Here is a 25,335-nt window from a genome sequence, read left to right as displayed (position 1 = left end):
CTGTGGATGTCACTGTTATTATGGGAGCACTGTGGATATCACTGTTATTATGGGAGCACTGTGGATGTCACTGTTATTATGGGAGCACTGTGGATATCACTGTTATTATGGGAGCACTGTGGATGTCACTGTTATTATGGGGGCATTGTGGATGTCACTGTTATTATGGGAGCACTGTGGATGTCACTGTTATTATGGGAGCACTGTGGGTGTCACTGTTATTATGGGAGCACTGTGGATATCACTGTTATTATGGGAGCACTGTGGATGTCACTGTTATTATGGGAGCACTGTGGATATCACTGTTATTATGGGAGCACTGTGGATGTCACTGTTATTATGGGAGCACTGTGGATGTCACTGTTATTATGGGGGCACTGTGGATGTCACTGTTATTATGGGGCACTGTGGATGTCTCTGTTATTATGGGAGCACTGTGGATATCACTGTTATTATGGGAGCACTGTGGATGTCACTGTTATTATGGGGGCACTGTGGATGTCACTGTTATTATGGGGCACTGTGGATGTCTCTGTTATTATGGGAGCACTGTGGATATCACTGTTATTATGGGAGCACTGTGGATGTCACTGTTATTATGGGAGCACTGTGGATGTCTCTGTTATTATGGGGGCACTGTGGATATCACTGTTATTATGGGAGCACTGTGGATGTCTCTGTTATTATGGGAGCACTGTGGATGTCACTGTTATTATGGGAGCACTGTGGATATCACTGTTATTATGGGAGCACTGTGGATGTCACTGTTATTATGGGAGCACTGTGGATGTCACTGTTATTATGGGGGCACTGTGGATGTCACTGTTATTATGGGAGCACTGTGGATGTCACTGTTATTATGGAGGCACTGTGGATGTCACTGTTATTATGGGAGCACTGTGGATGTCACTGTTATTATGGGGGCACTGTGGATGTCACTGTTATTATGGGGCACTGTGGATGTCTCTGTTATTATGGGAGCACTGTGGATGTCTCTGTTATTATGGGGGCACTGTGGATGTCACTGTTATTATGGGGGCACTGTGGATATCACTGTTATTATGGGAGCACTGTGGATATCACTGTTATTATGGGGGCACTGTGGATGTCACTGTTATTATGGGAGCACTGTGGATATCACTGTTATTATGGGGCACTGTGGATGTCTCTGTTATTATGGGAGCACTGTGGATATCACTGTTATTATGGGAGCACTGTGGATGTCACTGTTATTATGGGGGCTCTGTGGATGTCACTGTTATTATGGGGCACTGTGGATGTCTCTGTTATTATGGGAGCACTGTGGATATCACTGTTATTATGGGAGCACTGTGGATGTCACTGTTATTATGGGAGCACTGTGGATATCACTGTTATTATGGGAGCACTGTGGATGTCACTGTTATTATGGGAGCACTGTGGATATCACTGTTATTATGGGGCACTGTGGATGTCTCTGTTATTATGGGGGCACTGTGGATATCACTGTTATTATGGGGCACTGTGGATGTCACTGTTATTATGGGAGCACTGTGGATATCACTGTTATTATGGGAGCACTGTGGATGTCACTGTTATTATGGGAGCACTGTGGATGTCTCTGTTATTATGGGAGCACTGTGGATATCACTGTTATTATGGGAGCACTGTGGATGTCACTGTTATTATGGGAGCACTGTGGATATCACTGTTATTATGGGGCACTGTGGATGTCTCTGTTATTATGGGGCACTGTGGATATCACTGTTATTATGGGGCACTGTGGATATCACTGTTATTATGGGGGCACTGTGGATGTCTCTGTTATTATGGGGCACTGTGGATATCACTGTTATTATGGGAGCACTGTGGATATCACTGTTATTATGGGGGCACTGTGGATGTCACTGTTATTATGGGAGCACTGTGGATGTCTCTGTTATTATGGGAGCACTGTGGATATCACTGTTATTATGGGAGCACTGTGGATGTCTCTGTTATTATGGGAGCACTGTGGATGTCACTGTTATTATGGGAGCACTGTGGATGTCTCTGTTATTATGGGAGCACTGTGGATATCACTGTTATTATGGGAGCACTGTGGATATCACTGTTATTATGGGAGCACTGTGGATGTCACTGTTATTATGGGAGCACTGTGGATGTCACTGTTATTATGGGGGCACTGTGGATGTCACTGTTATTATGGGGCACTGTGGATGTCTCTGTTATTATGGGAGCACTGTGGATATCACTGTTATTATGGGAGCACTGTGGATATCACTGTTATTATGGGGGCACTGTGGATGTCACTGTTATTATGGGAGCGCTGTGGATGTCTCTGTTATTATGGGAGCACTGTGGATGTCACTGTTATTATGGGAGCACTGTGGATGTCTCTGTTATTATGGGAGCACTGTGGATATCACTGTTATTATGGGAGCACTGTGGATATCACTGTTATTATGGGAGCACTGTGGATGTCACTGTTATTATGGGAGCACTGTGGATGTCACTGTTATTATGGGGGCACTGTGGATGTCACTGTTATTATGGGGCACTGTGGATGTCTCTGTTATTATGGGAGCACTGTGGATATCACTGTTATTATGGGAGCACTGTGGATGTCACTGTTATTATGGGGGCACTGTGGATGTCACTGTTATTATGGGAGCACTGTGGATGTCACTGTTATTATGGGGGCACTGTGGATGTCACTGTTATTATGGGGGCACTGTGGATGTCACTGTTATTATGGGGGCACTGTGGATGTCACTGTTATTATGGGGGCACTGTGGATGTCACTGTTATTATGGGGGCACTGTGGATGTCACTGTTATTATGGGAGCACTGTGGATGTCACTGTTATTATGGGGGCACTGTGGATGTCACTGTTATTATGGGAGCACTGTGGATGTCACTGTTATTATGGGAGCACTGTGGATGTCACTGTTATTATGGGGGCACTGTGGATATCACTGTTATTATGGGAGCACTGTGGATATCACTGTTATTATGGGAGCACTGTGGATGTCACTGTTATTATGGGGGCACTGTGGATGTCACTGTTATTATGGGGGGCACTGCGGATATCACTGTTATTATGGAGCACTGTGGATGTCACTGTTATTATGGGAGCACTGTGGATATCACTGTTATTATGGAGCACTGTGGATGTCACTGTTATTATGGGAGCACTGTGGATATCACTGTTATTATGGGGGCACTGTGGATATCACTGTTATTATGGAGCACTGTGGATGTCACTGTTATTATGGGAGCACTGTGGATATCACTGTTATTATGGGAGCACTGTGGATATCACTGTTATTATGGGAGCACTGTGGATGTCACTGTTATTATGGGAGCACTGTGGATGTCACTGTTATTATGGGAGCACTGTGGATATCACTGTTATTATGGGAGCACTGTGGATGTCACTGTTATTATGGGGGCACTGTGGATGTCACTGTTATTATGGGAGCACTGTGGATGTCACTGTTATTATGGGAGCACTGTGGATATCACTGTTATTATGGGAGCACTGTGGATATCACTGTTATTATGGGAGCACTGTGGATATCACTGTTATTATGGGAGCACTGTGGATGTCACTGTTATTATGGGAGCACTGTGGATATCACTGTTATTATGGGAGCACTGTGGATATCACTGTTATTATGGGAGCACTGTGGATATCACTGTTATTATGGGAGCACTGTGGATATCACTGTTATTATGGGAGCACTGTGGATGTCACTGTTATTATGGGGGCACTGTGGATATCACTGTTATTATGGGAGCACTGTGGATGTCACTGTTATTATGGGGGCACTGTGGATGTCACTGTTATTATGGGAGCACTGTGGATGTCACTGTTATTATGGGAGCACTGTGGATGTCACTGTTATTATGGGAGCACTGTGGATGTGACTGTTATTATGGGAGCACTGTGGATATCACTGTTATTATGGGAGCACTGTGGATGTCACTGTTATTATGGGGGCACTGTGGATGTCACTGTTATTATGGGGGCACTGTGGATGTCACTGTTATTATGGGAGCACTGTGGATGTCACTGTTATTATGGGAGCACTGTGGATGTCACTGTTATTATGGGAGCACTGTGGATATCACTGTTATTATGGGAGCACTGTGGATGTCGCTGTTATTATGGGAGCACTGTGGATGTCACTGTTATTATGGGGGCACTGTGGATGTCACTGTTATTATGGGAGCACTGTGGATGTCACTGTTATTATGGAGGCACTGTGGATATTACTGTTATTATGGGGGCACTGTGGATGTCACTGTTATTATGGGAGCACTGTGGATGTCATTGTTATTATGGGAGCACTGTGGATGTCACTGTTATTATGGGGGCACTGTGGATGTCACTGTTATTATGGGAGCACTGTGGATGTCACTGTTATTATGGAGGCACTGTGGATATTACTGTTATTATGGGGGCACTGTGGATATCACTGTTATTATGGGAGCACTGTGGATGTCATTGTTATTATGGGAGCAATGTGGATGTCACTGTTATTATGGGGGCACTGTGGATGTCACTGTTATTATGGGGGCACTGTGGATGTCACTGTTATTATGGGAGCACTGTGGATATCACTGTTATTATGGGAGCACTGTGGATGTCACTGTTATTATGGGAGCACTGTGGATGTCACTGTTATTATGGGAGCACTGTGGATGTCACTGTTATTATGGGGGCACTGTGGATATCACTGTTATTATGGGAGCACTGTGGATGTCACTGTTATTATGGGAGCACTGTGGATATCACTGTTATTATGGGGGCACTGTGGATATCACTGTTATTATGGTTGCACTGTGGATGTCACTGTTATTATGGAGCACTGTGGATATCACTGTTATTATGGGAGCACTGTGGATGTCACTGTTATTATGGGGGCACTGTGGATATCACTGTTATTATGGGAGCACTGTGGATGTCACTGTTATTATGGGAGCACTGTGGATGTCGCTGTTATTATGGGAGCACTGTGGATGTCACTGTTATTATGGGAGCACTGTGGATGTCACTGTTATTATGGGAGCACTGTGGATGTCACTGTTATTATGGGAGCACTGTGGATGTCACTGTTATTATGGGGGCACTGTGGATGTCGCTGTTATTATGGGAGCACTGTGGATGTCACTGTTATTATGGAGCACTGTGGATATCACTGTTATTATGGGAGCACTGTGGATGTCACTGTTATTATGGGAGCACTGTGGATGTCACTGTTATTATGGGGGCACTGTGGATATCACTGTTATTATGGGAGCACTGTGGATGTCACTGTTATTATGGGGGCACTGTGGATGTCACTGTTATTATGGGAGCACTGTGGATATCACTGTTATTATGGGAGCACTGTGGATGTCACTGTTATTATGGGAGCACTGTGGATATCACTGTTATTATGGGAGCACTGTGGATATCACTGTTATTATGGGGGCACTGTGGATGTCACTGTTATTATGGGGGCACTGTGGATGTCGCTGTTATTATGGGGGCACTGTGGATGTCACTGTTATTATGGGGGCACTGTGGATGTCACTGTTATTATGGGAGCACTGTGGATGTCACTGTTATTATGGGGGCACTGTGGATATCGCTGTTATTATGGGAGCACTGTGGATGTCACTGTTATTATGGGGGCACTGTGGATGTCACTGTTATTATGGGAGCACTGTGGATGTCACTGTTATTATGGGGGCACTGTGGATATCGCTGTTATTATGGGAGCACTGTGGATGTCACTGTTATTATGGGAGCACTGTGGATATCACTGTTATTATGGGAGCACTGTGGATGTCACTGTTATTATGGGAGCACTGTGGATGTCACTGTTATTATGGGAGCACTGTGGATGTCACTGTTATTATGGGAGCACTGTGGATGTCACTGTTATTATGGGGGCACTGTGGATATCGCTGTTATTATGGGAGCACTGTGGATGTCACTGTTATTATGGGAGCACTGTGGATATCACTGTTATTATGGGAGCACTGTGGATGTCACTGTTATTATGGGAGCACTGTGGATGTCACTGTTATTATGGGGGCACTGTGGATATCACTGTTATTATGGGAGCACTGTGGATGTCACTGTTATTATGGGGGCACTGTGGATGTCACTGTTATTATGGAGCACTGTGGATATCACTGTTATTATGGGAGCACTGTGGATGTCACTGTTATTATGGGAGCACTGTGGATATCACTGTTATTATGGGAGCACTGTGGATATCACTGTTATTATGGGGGCACTGTGGATATCACTGTTATTATGGGGGCACTGTGGATATCACTGTTATTATGGGGGCACTGTGGATGTCACTGTTATTATGGGGGCACTGTGGATATCACTGTTATTATGGGGGCACTGTGGATGTCACTGTTATTATGGGGGCACTGTGGATGTCGCTGTTATTATGGTAGCACTGTGGATGTCACTGTTATTATGGAGCACTGTGGATATCACTGTTATTATCGGAGCACTGTGGATATCACTGTTATTATGGGAGCAGTGTGGATGTCACTGTTATTATGGGGGCACTGTGGATATCACTGTTATTATGGGGGCACTGTGGATGTCACTGTTATTATGGGGGCACTGTGGATATCACTGTTATTATGGGAGCACTGTGGATATCACTGTTATTATGGGAGCACTGTGGATATCACTGTTATTATGGGAGCACTGTGGATATCACTGTTATTATGGTTGCACTGTGTATGTCACTGTTATTATGGAGCACTGTGGATATCACTGTTATTATGGGAGCACTGTGGATGTCACTGTTATTATGGGGGCACTGTGGATGTCACTGTTATTATGGGAGCACTGTGGATGTCGCTGTTATTATGGGAGCACTGTGGATGTCACTGTTATTATGGGAGCACTGTGGATGTCACTGTTATTATGGGGGCACTGTGGATATCACTGTTATTATGGGAGCACTGTGGATGTCACTGTTATTATGGGAGCACTGTGGATGTCACTGTTATTATGGGAGCACTGTGGATATCACTGTTATTATGGGGGCACTGTGGATGTCACTGTTATTATGGGAGCACTGTGGATGTCACTGTTATTATGGGGGCACTGTGGATATCACTGTTATTATGGGGGCACTGTGGATGTCACTGTTATTATGGGGGCACTGTGGATATCACTGTTATTATGGGAGCACTGTGGATGTCACTGTTATTATGGGAGCACTGTGGATGTCACTGTTATTATGGGGGCACTGTGGATATCACTGTTATTATGGGAGCACTGTGGATGTCACTGTTATTATGGGAGCACTGTGGATATCACTGTTATTATGGGAGCACTGTGGATATCACTGTTATTATGGGAGCACTGTGGATGTCACTGTTATTATGGGGGCACTGTGGATATCACTGTTATTATGGGAGCACTGTGGATGTCACTGTTATTATGGGAGCACTGTGGATATCACTGTTATTATGGGAGCACTGTGGATGTCACTGTTATTATGGGTGCACTGTGGATGTCACTGTTATTATGGGGGCACTGTGGATGTCACTGTTATTATGGGAGCACTGTGGATGTCACTGTTATTATGGGGGCACTGTGGATATCACTGTTATTATGGGGGCACTGTGGATGTCACTGTTATTATGGGAGCACTGTGTATGTCACTGTTATTATGGGGGCACTGTGGATATCACTGTTATTATGGGAGCACTGTGGATGTCGCTGTTATTATGGGAGCACTGTGGATATCACTGTTATTATGGGAGCACTGTGGATGTCACTGTTATTATGGGGGCACTGTGGATATCACTGTTATTATGGGAGCACTGTGGATGTCACTGTTATTATGGGAGCACTGTGGATATCACTGTTATTATGGGAGCACTGTGGATGTCACTGTTATTATGGGTGCACTGTGGATGTCACTGTTATTATGGGGGCACTGTGGATGTCACTGTTATTATGGGAGCACTGTGGATGTCACTGTTATTATGGGGGCACTGTGGATATCACTGTTATTATGGGGGCACTGTGGATGTCACTGTTATTATGGGAGCACTGTGGATGTCGCTGTTATTATGGGGGCACTGTGGATGTCACTGTTATTATGGGGGCACTGTGGATGTCACTGTTATTATGGGAGCACTGTGGATGTCGCTGTTATTATGGGGGCACTGTGGATGTCACTGTTATTATGGGAGCACTGTGGATGTCACTGTTATTATGGGAGCACTGTGGATGTCGCTGTTATTATGGGGGCACTGTGGATGTCACTGTTATTATGGGAGCACTGTGGATGTCACTGTTATTATGGGGGCACTGTGGATGTCACTGTTATTATGGGGGCACTGTGGATATCACTGTTATTATGGGAGCACTGTGGATGTCACTGTTATTATGGGAGCACTGTGGATATCACTGTTATTATGGGAGCACTGTGGATATCACTGTTATTATGGGAGCACTGTGGATGTCGCTGTTATTATGGGGGCACTGTGGATGTCACTGTTATTATGGGAGCACTGTGGATATCACTGTTATTATGGGAGCACTGTGGATGTCGCTGTTATTATGGGGGCACTGTGGATGTCACTGTTATTATGGGAGCACTGTGGATGTCACTGTTATTATGGGAGCACTGTGGATGTCGCTGTTATTATGGGGGCACTGTGGATGTCACTGTTATTATGGGAGCACTGTGGATGTCACTGTTATTATGGGGGCACTGTGGATGTCACTGTTATTATGGGGGCACTGTGGATATCACTGTTATTATGGGAGCACTGTGGATGTCACTGTTATTATGGGAGCACTGTGGATGTCACTGTTATTATGGGGGCACTGTGGATGTCACTGTTATTATGGGAGCACTGTGGATGTCGCTGTTATTATGGGGGCACTGTGGATGTCACTGTTATTATGGGAGCACTGTGGATGTCACTGTTATTATGGGAGCACTGTGGATGTCACTGTTATTATGGGGGCACTGTGGATATCACTGTTATTATGGGGGCACTGTGGATGTCACTGTTATTATGGGAGCACTGTGGATATCACTGTTATTATGGGGGCACTGTGGATGTCACTGTTATGGGGGCACTGTGGATATCACTGTTATTATGGGGGCACTGTGGATGTCACTGTTATTATGGGGGCACTGTGGATGTCACTGTTATTATGGGGGCACTGTGGATGTCACTGTTATTATCGGAGCACTGTGGATGTCACTGTTATTATGGGAGCACTGTGGATGTCACTGTTATTATGGGAGCACTGTGGATGTCACTGTTATTATGGGAGCACTGTGGATGTCACTGTTATTATGGGGGCACTGTGAATATCACTGTTATTATGGGAGCACTGTGGATGTCACTGTTATTATGGGAGCACTGTGGATGTCACTGTTATTATGGGAGCACTGTGGATATCACTGTTATTATGGGAGCACTGGAGCACTGTGGATGTCACTGTTATTATGGGGAGCACTGTGGATATCACTGTTATTATGGGAGCACTGTGGATGTCACTGTTAATAATGGGGCACTGTGGATATCACTGTTATTATGGGAGCACTGTGGATATCACTGTTATTATGGGAGCACTGTGGATGTCACTGTTATTATGGGGCACTGTGGATGTCACTGTTATTATGGGGGCACTGTGGATGTCACTGTTATTATGGGAGCACTGTGGATGTCACTGTTATTATGGAGCACTGTGGATGTCACTGTTATTATGGGGGCACTGTGGGATGTCACTGTTATTATGGGAGCACTGTGGATGTCACTGTTATTATGGGAGCACTGTGGATGTCACTGTTATTATGGGGGCACTGTGGATATCACTGTTATTATGGGAGCACTGTGGATGTCACTGTTATTATGGGAGCACTGTGGATGTCACTGTTATTATGGGGGCACTGTGGATGTCACTGTTATTATGGGAGCACTGTGGATGTCACTGTTATTATGGGGGCACTGTGGAATCACTGTTATTATGGGAGCACTGTGGATGTCACTGTTATTATGGGAGCACTGTGGAAGTCGCTGTTATTATGGGGGCACTGTGGATGTCACTGTTATTATGGGAGCACTGTGGATGTCACTGTTATTATGGGTGCACTGTGGATGTCGCTGTTATTATGGGGGCACTGTGGATGTCACTGTTATTATGGGAGCACTGTGGATGTCACTGTTATTATGGGAGCACTGTGGATGTCAGCTGTTATTATGGGGGCACTGTGGATGTCACTGTTATTATGGGAGCACTGTGGATGTCACTGTTATTATGGGGGCACTGTGGATGTCACTGTTATTATGGGAGCACTGTGGATATCACTGTTATTATGGGAGCACTGTGGATGTCACTGTTATTATGGGAGCACTGTGGATGTCACTGTTATTATGGGAGCACTGTGGATGTCACTGTTATTATGGGAGCACTGTGGATGTCACTGTTATTATGGAGCACTGTGGATGTCACTGTTATTATGGGGGCACTGTGGATGTCACTGTTATTATGGGAGCACTGTGGATGTCACTGTTATTATGGGGGCACTGTGGATGTCACTGTTATTATGGGGGCACTGTGGATGTCACTGTTATTATGGGAGCACTGTGGATGTCACTGTTATTATGGGAGCACTGTGGATGTCACTGTTATTATGGGGGCACTGTGGATGTCACTGTTATTATGGGAGCACTGTGGATGTCACTGTTATTATGGAGCACTGTGGATGTCACTGTTATTATGGGAGCACTGTGGATGTCACTGTTATTATGGGAGCACTGTGGATGTCACTTGTTATTATGGGAGCACTGTGGATGTCACTGTTATTATGGGGGCACTGTGGATGTCACTGTTATTATGGGAGCACTGTGGATGTCACTGTTATTATGGGAGCACTGTGGATGTCACTGTTATTATGGGGGCACTGTGGATGTCACTGTTATTATGGGGGCACTGTGGATGTCACTGTTATTATGGGAGCACTGTGGATATCACTGTTATTATGGGGGCACTGTGGATGTCACTGTTTATGGGGCACTGTGGATATCACTGTTATTATGGGGGCACTGTGGATGTCACTGTTATTATGGGGGCACTGTGGATGTCACTGTTATTATGGGAGCACTGTGGATGTCACTGTTATTATGGGAGCACTGTGGATGTCACTGTTATTATGGGAGCACTGTGGATGTCACTGTTATTATGGGAGCACTGTGGATGTCACTGTTATTATGGGAGCACTGTGGATGTCACTGTTATTATGGGGGCACTGTGGATATCACTGTTATTATGGGAGCACTGTGGATGTCACTGTTATTATGGGAGCACTGTGGATGTCACTGTTATTATGGGGGCACTGTGGATGTCACTGTTATTATGGGAGCACTGTGGATGTCACTGTTATTATGGAGCACTGTGGATGTCACTGTTATTATGGGAGCACTGTGGATGTCACTGTTATTATGGGAGCACTGTGGATGTCGCTGTTATTAGGGGGGGGCACTGTGGATGTCACTGTTATTATGGGAGCACTGTGGATATCACTGTTATTATGGGAGCACTGTGGATATCACTGTTATTATGGGAGCACTGTGGATGTCACTGTTATTATGGGGGCACTGTGGATGTCACTGTTATTATGGGGCACTGTGGATGTCACTGTTATTATGGAGCATTGTGGATGTCACTGTTATTATGGGAGCACTGTGGATTTCACTGTTATTATGGGGGCACTGTGGATGTCACTGTTATTATGGGGGCACTGTGGATGTCACTGTTATTATGGGAGCACTGTGGATATCACTGTTATTATGGGAGCACTGTGGATGTCACTGTCATTATGGGGGCACTGTGGATGTCACTGTTATTATGGGGGCACTGTGGATATCACTGTTATTATGGGGGCACTGTGGATATCACTGTTATTATGGAGCACTGTGGATATCGCTGTTATTATGGGAGCGCTGTGGATATCACTGTTATTATGGAGCACTGTGGATGTCACTGTTATTATGGGGGCACTGTGGATGTCACTGTTATTATGGGAGCACTGTGGATATCACTGTTATTATGGAGCACTGTGGATATCACTGTTATTATGGGAGCACTGTGGATGTCACTGTTATTATGGGGGCACTGTGGATGTCACTGTTATTATGGGGGCACTGTGGATGTCGCTGTTATTATGGGAGCACTGTGGATATCACTGTTATTATGGGGGCACTGTGGATGTCACTGTTATTATGGGGGCACTGTGGATGTCACTGTTATTATGGGAGCACTGTGGATGTCGCTGTTATTATGGGAGCACTGTGGATATCACTGTTATTATGGGAGCACTGTGGATGTCACTGTTATTATGTGAGCACTGAGGAATCACTGTTATTATGGGGGCACTGTGGATGTCGCTGTTATTATGGGAGCACTGTGGATATCACTGTTATTATGGGGGCACTGTGGATGTCGCTGTTATTATGGGAGCACTGTGGATATCACTGTTATTATGGGGGCACTGTGGATTCGCTGTTATTATGGGAGCACTGTGGATGTCACTGTTATTATGGTGACTGTGGATGTCACTGTATTATGGCGGCACTGTGGATGTCGCTGTTATTATGGGAGCACTGTGGATGTCACTGTTATTATGGGAGCACTGTGGATGTCACTGTTATTATGGGAGCACTGTGGATATCACTGTTATTATGGGAGCACTGTGGATATCACTGTTATTATGGGAGCACTGTGGATATCACTGTTATTATGGGAGCACTGTGGATGTCACTGTTATTATGGGAGCACTGTGGATATCACTGTTATTATGGGAGCACTGTGGATGTCACTGTTATTATGGGAGCACTGTGGATATCACTGTTATTATGGGGGCACTGTGGATGCACTGTTATTATGGGAGCACTGTGGATATCACTGTTATTATGGGGGCACTGTGGATGTCGCTGTTATTATGGGAGCACTGTGGATGTCACTGTTATTATGGGAGCACTGTGGATGTCGCTGTTATTATGGGAGCACTGTGGATGTCACTGTTATTATGGGAGCACTGTGGATGTCACTGTTATTATGGGAGCACTGTGGATATCACTGTTATTATGGGAGCACTGTGGATGTCGCTGTTATTATGGGAGCACTGTGGATATCACTGTTATTATGGGAGCACTGTGGATGTCACTGTTATTATGGGAGCACTGTGGATGTCACTGTTATTATGGGAGCACTGTGGATATCACTGTTTATTATGGGGCACTGTGGATATCACTGTTATTATGGGAGCACTGTGGATGTCGCTGTTATTAATGGGGGCACTGTGGAATATCACTGTTATTATGGGGGCACTGTGGATATCACTGTTATTATGGGAGCACTGTGGATATCACTGTTATTATGGGAGCACTGTGGATGTCACTGTTATTATGGGAGCACTGTGGATGTCACTGTTATTATGGGGGCACTGTGGATGTCGCTGTTATTATGGGAGCACTGTGGATGTCACTGTTATTATGGGAGCACTGTGGATATCACTGTTATTATGGGGGCACTGTGGATATCACTGTTATTATGGGGGCACTGTGGATGTCGCTGTTATTATGGGAGCACTGTGGATATCACTGTTATTATGGGGGCACTGTGGATATCACTGTTATTATGGGAGCACTGTGGATATCACTGTTATTATGGGGGCACTGTGGATATCACTGTTATTATGGGGGCACTGTGGATGTCGCTGTTATTATGGGAGCACTGTGGATGTCGCTGTTATTATGGGAGCACTGTGGATATCACTGTTATTATGGGGGCACTGTGGATATCGCTGTTATTATGGGGGCACTGTGGATGTCGCTGTTATTATGGGAGCACTGTGGATATCGCTGTTATTATGGGAGCACTGTGGATGTCACTGTTATTATGGGAGCACTGTGGATGTCACTGTTATTATGGGGGCACTGTGGATGTCGCTGTTATTATGGGAGCACTGTGGATGTCGCTGTTATTATGGGAGCACTGTGGATGTCACTGTTATTATGGGAGCACTGTGGATATCACTGTTATTATGGGGGCACTGTGGATGTCGCTGTTATTATGGGAGCACTGTGGATGTCGCTGTTATTATGGGAGCACTGTGGATATCACTGTTATTATGGGGGCACTGTGGATGTCGCTGTTATTATGGGAGCACTGTGGATATCACTGTTATTATGGGAGCACTGTGGATGTCACTGTTATTATGGGAGCACTGTGGATGTCACTGTTATTATGGGAGCACTGTGGATGTCTCTGTTATTATGGGAGCACTGTGGATGTCACTGTTATTATGGGAGCACTGTGGATGTCACTGTTATTATGGGGACACTGTGGATGTCGCTGTTATTATGGGAGCACTGTGGATATCACTGTTATTATGGAGCACTGTGGATGTCACTGTTATTATGGGAGCACTGTGGATGTCTCTGTTATTATGGGAGCACTGTGTTATTATGGGAGCACTGTGGATGTCACTGTTATTATGGGAGCACTGTGGATGTCACTGTTATTATGGAGCACTGTGGATGTCACTGTTATTATGGGGGCAGTGTGGATATCACTGTTATTATGGGGGCACTGTGGATGTCACTGTTATTATGGGGGCACTGTGGATATCACTGTTATTATGGGGGCACTGTGGATATCACTGTTATTATGGAGCACTGTGGATGTCACTGTTATTATGGGAGCACTGTGGATATCACTGTTATTATGGGGGCACTGTGGATGTCGCTGTTATTATGGGAGCACTGTGGATGTCACTGTTATTATGGGAGCACTGTGGATGTCACTGTTATTATGGGGGCACTGTGGATATCACTGTTATTATGGAGCACTGTGGATGTCACTGTTATTATGGGAGCACTGTGGATGTCGCTGTTATTATGGGAGCACTGTGGATGTCACTGTTATTATGGGAGCACTGTGGATGTCACTGTTATTATGGGAGCACTGTGGATGTCACTGTTATTATGGGAGCACTATGGATGTCACTGTTATTATGGGAGCACTGTGGATGTCGCTGTTATTATGGGGGCACTGTGGATATCACTGTTATTATGGGGGCACTGTGGATGTCACTGTTATTTTGGGGGCACTGTGGATGTCACTGTTATTATGGGGGCACTGTGGATGTCACTGTTATTATGGGGGCACTGTGGATGTCACTGTTATGGGAGCACTGTGGATGTCACTGTTATTATGGGAGCACTGTGGATGTCACTGTTATTATGGGAGCACTGTGGATGTCACTGTTATTATGGGTGCACTGTGGATGTCACTGTTATTATGGGGGCACTGTGGATGTCACTGTTATTATGGGGGCACTGTGGATGTCACTGTTATTATGGGGGCACTGTGGATGTCACTGTTATTATGGGGGCACTGTGGATGTCACTGTTATGGGAGCACTGTGGATGTCACTGTTATTATGGGAGCACTGTGGATGTCACTGTTATTATGGGGGCACTGTGGATGTCACTGTTATTATGGGGGCACTGTGGATGTCACTGTTATTATGGGGGCACTGTGGATGTCACTGTTATTATGGGGGCACTGTGGATGTCACTGTTATTATGGGGGCACTGTGGATGTCACTGTTATGGGAGCACTGTGGATGTCACTGTTATTATGGGAGCACTGTGGATGTCACTGTTATTATGGGGGCACTGTGGATGTCACTGTTATTATGGGGGCACTGTGGATGTCACTGTTATTATGGGAGCACTGTGGATGTCACTGTTATTATGGGGGCACTGTGGATGTCACTGTTATTATGGGGGCACTGTGGATGTCACTGTTATGGGAGCACTGTGGATGTCACTGTTATTATGGGAGCACTGTGGATGTCACTGTTTTTATGGGAGCACTGTGGATGTCGCTGTTATTATGGGAGCACTGTGGATGTCACTGTTATTATGGGGGCACTGTGGATATCACTGTTATTATGGGAGCACTGTGGATGTCACTGTTATTATGGGAGCACTGTGGATGTCACTGTTATTATGGGAGCACTGTGGATATCACTGTTATTATGGGGGCACTGTGGATGTCACTGTTATTATGGGGGCACTGTGGATGTCACTGTTATGGGAGCACTGTGGATGTCACTGTTATTATGGGGGCACTGTGGATGTCACTGTTTTTATGGGAGCACTGTGGATGTCGCTGTTATTATGGGAGCACTGTGGATGTCACTGTTATTATGGGGGCACTGTGGATATCACTGTTATTATGGGAGCACTGTGGATGTCACTGTTATTATGGGAGCACTGTGGATGTCACTGTTATTATGGGAGCACTGTGGATATCACTGTTATTATGGGAGCACTGTGTTATTATGGGAGCACTGTGGATGTCACTGTTATTATGGGAGCACTGTGGATGTCACTGTTATTATGGGGGCACTGTGGATATCACTGTTATTATGGAGCACTGTGGATGTCACTGTTATTATGGGAGCACTGTGGATATCACTGTTATTATGGAGCACTGTGGATGTCACTGTTATTATGGGAGCACTGTGGATATCACTGTTATTATGGGGGCACTGTGGATGTCACTGTTATTATGGGGGCACTGTGGATATCACTGTTATTATGGAGCACTGTGGATGTCACTGTTATTATGGGAGCACTGTGGATATCACTGTTATTATGGGAGCACTGTGGATGTCACTGTTATTATGGGAGCACTGTGGATATCACTGTTATTATGGGAGCACTGTGGATGGCACTGTTATTATGGGAGCACTGTGGATGTCACTGTTATTATGGGGGCACTGTGGATGTCACTGTTATTATGGGAGCACTGTGGATGTCACTGTTATTATGGGAGCACTGTGGATATCACTGTTATTATGGGGGCACTGTGGATGTCACTGTTATTATGGGAGCACTGTGGATGTCACTGTTATTATGGGAGCACTGTGGATGTCACTGTTATTATGGGAGCACTGTGGATATTACTGTTATTATGGGGGCACTGTGGATATCACTGTTATTATGGGGGCACTGTGGATATCACTGTTATTATGGGAGCACTGTGGATGTCACTGTTATTATGGGAGCACTGTGGATATCACTGTTATTATGGGAGCACTGTGTTATTATGGGAGCACTGTGGATATCACTGTTATTATGGGAGCACTGTGGATGTCACTGTTATTATGGGAGCACTGTGGATGTCACTGTTATTATGGGAGCACTGTGGATGTCACTGTTATTATGGGGGCACTGTGGATATCACTGTTATTATGGAGCACTGTGGATGTCACTGTTATTATGGGAGCACTGTGGATATCACTGTTATTATGGAGCACTGTGGATGTCACTGTTATTATGGGAGCACTGTGGATATCACTGTTATTATGGGGGCACTGTGGATGGCACTGTTATTATGGGAGCACTGTGGATGTCACTGTTATTATGGGGGCACTGTGGATGTCACTGTTATTATGGGAGCACTGTGGATGTCACTGTTATTATGGGAGCACTGTGGATATCACTGTTATTATGGGGGCACTGTGGATGTCACTGTTATTATGGGAGCACTGTGGATGTCACTGTTATTATGGGAGCACTGTGGATGTCACTGTTATTATGGGGGCACTGTGGATGTCACTGTTATTATGGGAGCACTGTGGATGTCACTGCTATTATGGGAGCACTGTGGATGTCACTGTTATTATGGGAGCACTGTGGATGTCACTGTTATTATGGGAGCACTGTGGATATCACTGTTATTATGGGAGCACTGTGGATATCACTGTTATTATGGGAGCACTGTGGATGTCACTGTTATTATGGGAGCACTGTGGATATCACTGTTATTATGGGAGCACTGTGGATATCACTGTTATTATGGGGGCACTGTGGATGTCACTGTTATTATGGGAGCACTGTGGATGTCACTGTTATTATGGGAGCACTGTGGATATCACTGTTATTATGGGGGCACTGTGGATATCACTGTTATTATGGGGGCACTGTGGATGTCACTGTTATTATGGGAGCACTGTGGATGTCACTGTTATTATGGGAGCACTGTGGATATCACTGTTATTATGGGAGCACTGTGGATGTCACTGTTATTATGGGAGCACTGTGGATGTCACTGTTATTATGGGAGCACTGTGGATATCACTGTTATTATGGGAGCACTGTGGATATCACTGTTATTATGGGGACACTGTGGATATCACTGTTATTATGGGGCACTGTGGATGTCTCTGTTATTATGGGAGCACTGTGGATATCACTGTTATTATGGGAGCACTGTGGATATCACTGTTATTATGGGAGCACTGTGTTATTATGGGAGCACTGTGGATGTCACTGTTATTATGGGAGCACTGTGGATGTCACTGTTATTATGGGGGCACTGTGGATATCACTGTTATTATGGAGCACTGTGGATGTCACTGTTATTATGGGAGCACTGTGGATATCACTGTTATTATGGAGCACTGTGGATGTCACTGTTATTATGGGAGCACTGTGGATATCACTGTTATTATGGGGGCACTGTGGATGTCACTGTTATTATGGGGGCACTGTGGATATCACTGTTATTATGGAGCACTGTGGATGTCACTGTTATTATGGGAGCACTGTGGATATCACTGTTATTATGGGAGCACTGTGGATGTCACTGTTATTATGGGAGCACTGTGGATATCACTGTTATTATGGGAGCACTGTGGATGGCACTGTTATTATGGGAGCACTGTGGATGTCACTGTTATTATGGGGGCACTGTGGATGTCACTGTTATTATGGGAGCACTGTGGATGTCACTGTTATTATGGGAGCACTGTGGATATCACTGTTATTATGGGGGCACTGTGGATGTCACTGTTATTATGGGAGCACTGTGGATGTCACTGTTATTATGGGAGCACTGTGGATGTCACTGTTATTATGGGGGCACTGTGGATGTCACTGTTATTATGGGAGCACTGTGGATGTCACTGTTATTATGGGAGCACTGTGGATGTCACTGTTATTATGGGAGCACTGTGGATATCACTGTTATTATGGGAGCACTGTGGATATCACTGTTATTATGGGAGCACTGTGGATGTCACTGTTATTATGGGAGCACTGTGGATATCACTGTTATTATGGGAGCACTGTGGATATCACTGTTATTATGGGGGCACTGTGGATGTCACTGTTATTATGGGAGCACTGTGGATGTCACTGTTATTATGGGAGCACTGTGGATATCACTGTTATTATGGGGGCACTGTGGATATCACTGTTATTATGGGAGCACTGTGGATGTCACTGTTATTATGGGAGCACTGTGGATGTCACTGTTATTATGGGAGCACTGTGGATATCACTGTTATTATGGGGACACTGTGGATATCACTGTTATTATGGGGCACTGTGGATGTCTCTGTTATTATGGGAGCACTGTGGATATCACTGTTATTATGGGAGCACTGTGGATATCACTGTTATTATGGGAGCACTGTGGATGTCACTGTTATTATGGGAGCACTGTGGATATCACTGTTATTATGGGAGCACTGTGGATGTCACTGTTATTATGGGAGCACTGTGGATATCACTGTTATTATGGGAGCACTGTGGATGGCACTGTTATTATGGGAGCACTGTGGATGTCACTGTTATTATGGGGGCACTGTGGATGTCACTGTTATTATGGGAGCACTGTGGATGTCACTGTTATTATGGGAGCACTGTGGATATCACTGTTATTATGGGGGCACTGTGGATGTCACTGTTATTATGGGAGCACTGTGGATGTCACTGTTATTATGGGAGCACTGTGGATGTCACTGTTATTATGGGGGCACTGTGGATGTCACTGTTATTATGGGAGCACTGTGGATGTCACTGTTATTATGGGAGCACTGTGGATGTCACTGTTATTATGGGAGCACTGTGGATGTCACTGTTATTATGGGAGCACTGTGGATATCACTGTTATTATGGGAGCACTGTGGATATCACTGTTATTATGGGAGCACTGTGGATGTCACTGTTATTATGGGAGCACTGTGGATATCACTGTTATTATGGGAGCACTGTGGATATCACTGTTATTATGGGGGCACTGTGGATGTCACTGTTATTATGGGAGCACTGTGGATATCACTGTTATTATGGGGGCACTGTGGATATCACTGTTATTATGGGAGCACTGTGGATGTCACTGTTATTATGGGAGCACTGTGGATGTCACTGTTATTATGGGAGCACTGTGGATATCACTGTTATTATGGGGACACTGTGGATATCACTGTTATTATGGGGACACTGTGGATATCACTGTTATTATGGGAGCACTGTGGATATCACTGTTATTATGGGGGCACTGTGGATATCACTGTTATTATGGGGGCACTGTGGATATCACTGTTATTATGGGAGCACTGTGGATATCACTGTTATTATGGGAGCACTGTGGATATCACTGTTATTATGGGAGCACTGTGGATGTCACTGTTATTATGGGAGCACTGTGGATGTCACTGTTATTATGGGAGCACTGTGGATGTCACTGTTATTATGGGGGCACTGTGGATATCACTGTTATTATGGAGCACTGTGGATATCACTGTTATTATGGGGGCACTGTGGATATCACTGTTATTATGGGAGCACTGTGGATATCACTGTTATTATGGGGACACTGTGGATGTCACTGTTATTATGGGAGCACTGTGGATGTCTCTGTTATTATGGGAGCACTGTGGATATCACTGTTATTATGGGAGCACTGTGGATGTCACTGTTATTATGGGAGCACTGTGGATGTCACTGTTATTATGGGAGCACTGTGGATGTCACTGTTATTATGGGGGCACTGTGGATATCACTGTTATTATGGAGCACTGTGGATATCACTGTTATTATGGGGGCACTGTGGATATCACTGTTATTATGGGAGCACTGTGGATATCACTGTTATTATGGGGACACTGTGGATGTCACTGTTATTATGGGAGCACTGTGGATGTCTCTGTTATTATGGGAGCACTGTGGATATCACTGTTATTATGGGAGTGTGACACCCCAGGGGTCTGGTTGCCACAGTAACGTAATGTTATGTCTGAGAGCAGGTGGGAGGTCCTTTAGTCAGGGATCCTGTGCATGCCACACCTCCTGCCCAGTCTTGGGAGGGGAAGAACTTCCCCTATATAAACCTGGGGCTGAGGCAGGGTGAGTGAGTAGAAGAAGAGAAGAAGTAGAGACAGCATAGGAAGAAACAGCAGTTACAAGGAGTCAGGGGCTGGCAGCTGCAGAGTTCGCCCTGACTAAGAAGACTTTTTACCGGACCCGGAGTCCGAGGCTGTGGGGACTAATTCCTGCCCAGCAGCAGAATCCGTCAGGCAGGGGATTTCAGGTCCTCTGGCCCAGAAGCCCGAAGGCACGGTCACACGCGTGGGACCAGCACCGCCATCGTGGAGCGGAAGCCATTAGAAGGCCCCGAGTCACCGGCCATACGGGTGAGCACCACACGGTACACTCAGGGACGTGGGCTACTTACATCAGCTCCTAGCAAGGTAGCCAGAAGAGTACAGTCAGTTTGGGAGGCCTACAACTACGCCTGGCCAGGGGAGATCCCATCTGCTCAAGGACTGACCAGGCCCCATCCGCTAGCAAGTACTCCGGGAGGGTCTTTTGTTGTTACCAGTAAAGACCCTGAACTACACCGTACCGTCTCTGAGTGGTTCCTGCTACCCCCATCATCCACGTCGGCTGCCCTGAGGCCATACCCCTCCCGTTGGGGGTTATACTATCACGCTGCACAATCCCACCATCGGCCTCAGCGGTCTGCCCTGCAGCAGCAGCCCCCTGGCTGCACTCAACGGGTGGCGTAGTCATCAACCATTTACTACTAATGGACTGCCGTCTAGTTTGACTCCCTGGGCACGGACCGGGTCACCGCCACGAGACTACAACCCTCCACAGATCCGGCTCCGGGTAAGCTCCCGCATGCGCAGCGCAGCGCGACACAGGCCCAGGGGCGCGTCAACTTTGGCGTAGTCGGCAGGATCTCGTGCCCGCAACCACCGGGTACTGCGTGCCTGAAAAGCAAAGACTGTTCAAACTTACCAGTGGTGAAGATTCCCGCTATCCGTGGAGGTTTCCCGCCATCCGGCGCCATCTTCTACCTTCTTCCCGCCATCAGCGAAGTTTTCCCGCCATCCGGCGCCATCTTCGACCTTCTTCCCGCCATCCGTGGAGTTTTCCCGCCATTGGACGCCATCTTGAGGACGCCGCACGGGAAGAAGAGGGGCGTGGACTCTGAAAGCGCGCGAGAACTGAAGCCCCGCCTCACGTCCGGACGTTGCGTAAGGTCCTGGAAGGAGCCCAGCAGACGCCGACGTCACCGGAGCGCGACGGAAGGTCCTCAACCCTGACGATCCACTGCGGAGCCGCGGCCTACGGAACAGGATCATCGCAAGGTAGGCCACGGTCCACTAGGGGGGAGGAAGATGTCGGATACGGAGGAGAGCTTCACTGCCTCAACCCCCGCCAGCGCCACCGCTGCTACAGTTATGCCCTTCACCATGCCCTATATCCCGGGAGCAGCTTGGCTACCCCAGTACTCAGGGGAGTCACATACCCTGCATGACTTTAGCGAAAAGCTGGATAGCCTCTTCCAGGTGTACCCCCTCACAGAAGAGCAAAAAGTGAGCATCCTGGTGGCCCAACTAACCGGGGCAGCCAAAAGGGAAGTAAAATCCTGGCCACCTGGGAGGAAGACTGTCGCAGGGATACTAACCCGGCTGAAGGACACCTTTGATACCCGCACCTCAGCCGAGATTAAGCTTAGATTCTACGGGTGCAAGCAGCAAGCGCATGAGAGTATAAGGGACTATGCACTAAACCTACAAGAGGCCCTGAGGGCCATAAAGCAGACCGACCCTGATGGGGTGGGAAACGAGGACAGGCTGTTGACTGAACAATTTATAGAGGGTTTATATTGCAATGCCCACCGAACCCAGTTGCGGGCAATGGCCTTACAAGATCCCCATCTGGACTTTGCACAGTTCAAGGACAGAGCCATCCGGGTGCTCCGAGAACCGGCACCGGGTGGCGTTGTGACCCACAGGCGCCCAGCTATCACTTACCACCAGGAGGCGGCGCCCTTGTCGGCAGGGCCTGTGGGAGCTGATGCGCAGGCTTTGGACAATGACCCGGCTCCAGACCTACGCCATCAGGTCCAAGAGCTAGCTAAGAGCGTTGCTGCGCTAACCCGAACTGTGCAGTCTTTACAGGTTTCCACCCCAGGGAAGATCCAGCTGGCATCCGGACCGGAGGACATCCCGTGGCGTCGACCAAGGAGGACCCCACCGGCCAGAGGAAGACCCAGTGACCGATACAGCGAGGACGGACGACCCATCTGCCGCCGCTGCAATCAACCCGGACATATGGAAAGGTACTGTTCTTTAAACGGGCACAACCTGGGGTAGAGGGCCAACCCCCAGGAAAAAGATCACCAGGCCCATCGAACTGGCGCGACAGATATGTGGGAGGACGTCCAGTCTTGCCTGTGGTACTGGATGGCATTCCCATGAGTGCCCTACTGGACACCGGGTCACAGGTCACCACCATCCCGTACGTGCTCTTCAAGCAGTACTGGAATGACTCGGATATTACCCGCTACCCCGACGACGACTTGAGTATCATCGCCAGCAATGGTCAGCCCGTGCCACAGATCGGATTTAAAGAGGTGACCATCAAAATTGGTAGAGTCGAACTGGCCGCACAGGGACTGATCATTGTAGATATCGATAAACATGAGAGTCACCCAAAAATAACTCTAGGAACTAATGTAATTGAAAATTGTCTTGCAGAGGTGATTTTCCTTTTACAGCAGGTTGCCAAGAATGACAGCTTCGGCGAGCAGCGGGTGCTCCAGAAAGAGATCCGGGCACTGATGCAACGGCAACAAGTGGAACTCTCCGGCGGTGAGATTGGTAGCGTAAGAATGTGTGACCCTTTTCCTATTGCCATGCCCCCAAAAAGTGAAATGATGATTTGGTGCCGGGCAGCTATTGGTCTGAGAGGTAGAGATTACCAGGCAATGGTAGAACCAGTTTACTCAGACAGTAGGCCCACCATTTTGACAGCACGGGGGGTGGTCAATGTACGCCATGGGAGGGTGCCCATTCGCATAATAAATATCGGGGAGAGGGAAGTGTACCTGCCCCGGTATGCCACGCTAGCCAAATTATATACCACTAATCAAAGTTCTATACAATCTGTGGAACCCTTGCCTCCATCTCACCCGGAGGAAGGTAACGGCTCTAAGAAAGACATGGAGGACTGGTGTCAGCAACTACATCTGGGTACTGACTCCACTCCCTCACATCAGAAACAAGGAGTCTATCGGGTGGTTCAAGAGTATGAGAGAGTGTTTAGTAAACACCCGTTAGACTTCGGGCGAGTCAAGGGGGTAGAACACCGCATCCCCACGGGAGATCATCCTCCCATAAAAGAGAGGTATCGACCCGTACCCCCTGCACATTACCAACACGCCAAGGGGATGCTTAGAGACATGAAGGAGGCTGGGGTAATCCGGGATAGCTGTAGCCCCTGGGCAGCCCCACTAGTTTTAGTCAAAAAGAAAGACAACACCATGAGGATGTGTGTAGATTACCGGAAAATCAACCGTATCACACACAAGGATGCGTACCCCTTACCAAGGATAGAGGAGTCATTGGCTGCTTTAAGATCTGCTAACTTCTTCTCTACCTTGGATCTCACTAGCGGGTACTGGCAGGTTCCTGTAGCAGAGGCGGACCGGGAGAAGACCGCATTCACCACCCCGATGGGACTTAGCGAGTTCACCTGCATGCCGTTCGGACTCTGCAACGCCCCAGGAACCTTCCAACGATTAATGGAGTGCTGTCTGGGCCACAGAAACTTCGAGACGGTCCTGTTGTACCTGGACGATGTCATCGTATACTCCAAAACTTATGAGGACCACCTGAAACACCTGGCGGAGGTGTTCGAAGCTCTGGCGAGTTACGGCCTAAAGGTGAAACCCTCCAAGTGTCACCTCCTGAAACCAAAGGTGCAATACCTGGGACACGTGGTGAGCGCTGACGGAGTGGCTCCCGACCCCGATAAGATCACCGCAATTAAGGGATGGCCAAGCCCCTCCAGCGTAAAAGAAGTGCGGCAGTTCCTAGGGTTGGTAGGCTACTACCGAAGGTTTATTCCCGGTTTCACCAAAAAGGCAGCACCTATGCAGGACCTCCTGATAGGCCAGTCCCGGAAGGCCAA

Source organism: Phyllobates terribilis, unplaced genomic scaffold (genome assembly GCF_046119375.1).
Source record: "Phyllobates terribilis strain yellow unplaced genomic scaffold, ASM4611937v1 Scaffold_11__3_contigs__length_659146591, whole genome shotgun sequence".
NCBI lineage: Eukaryota > Metazoa > Chordata > Amphibia > Anura > Dendrobatidae > Phyllobates > Phyllobates terribilis.
Note: the sequence above shows the minus strand (reverse complement) of the source record.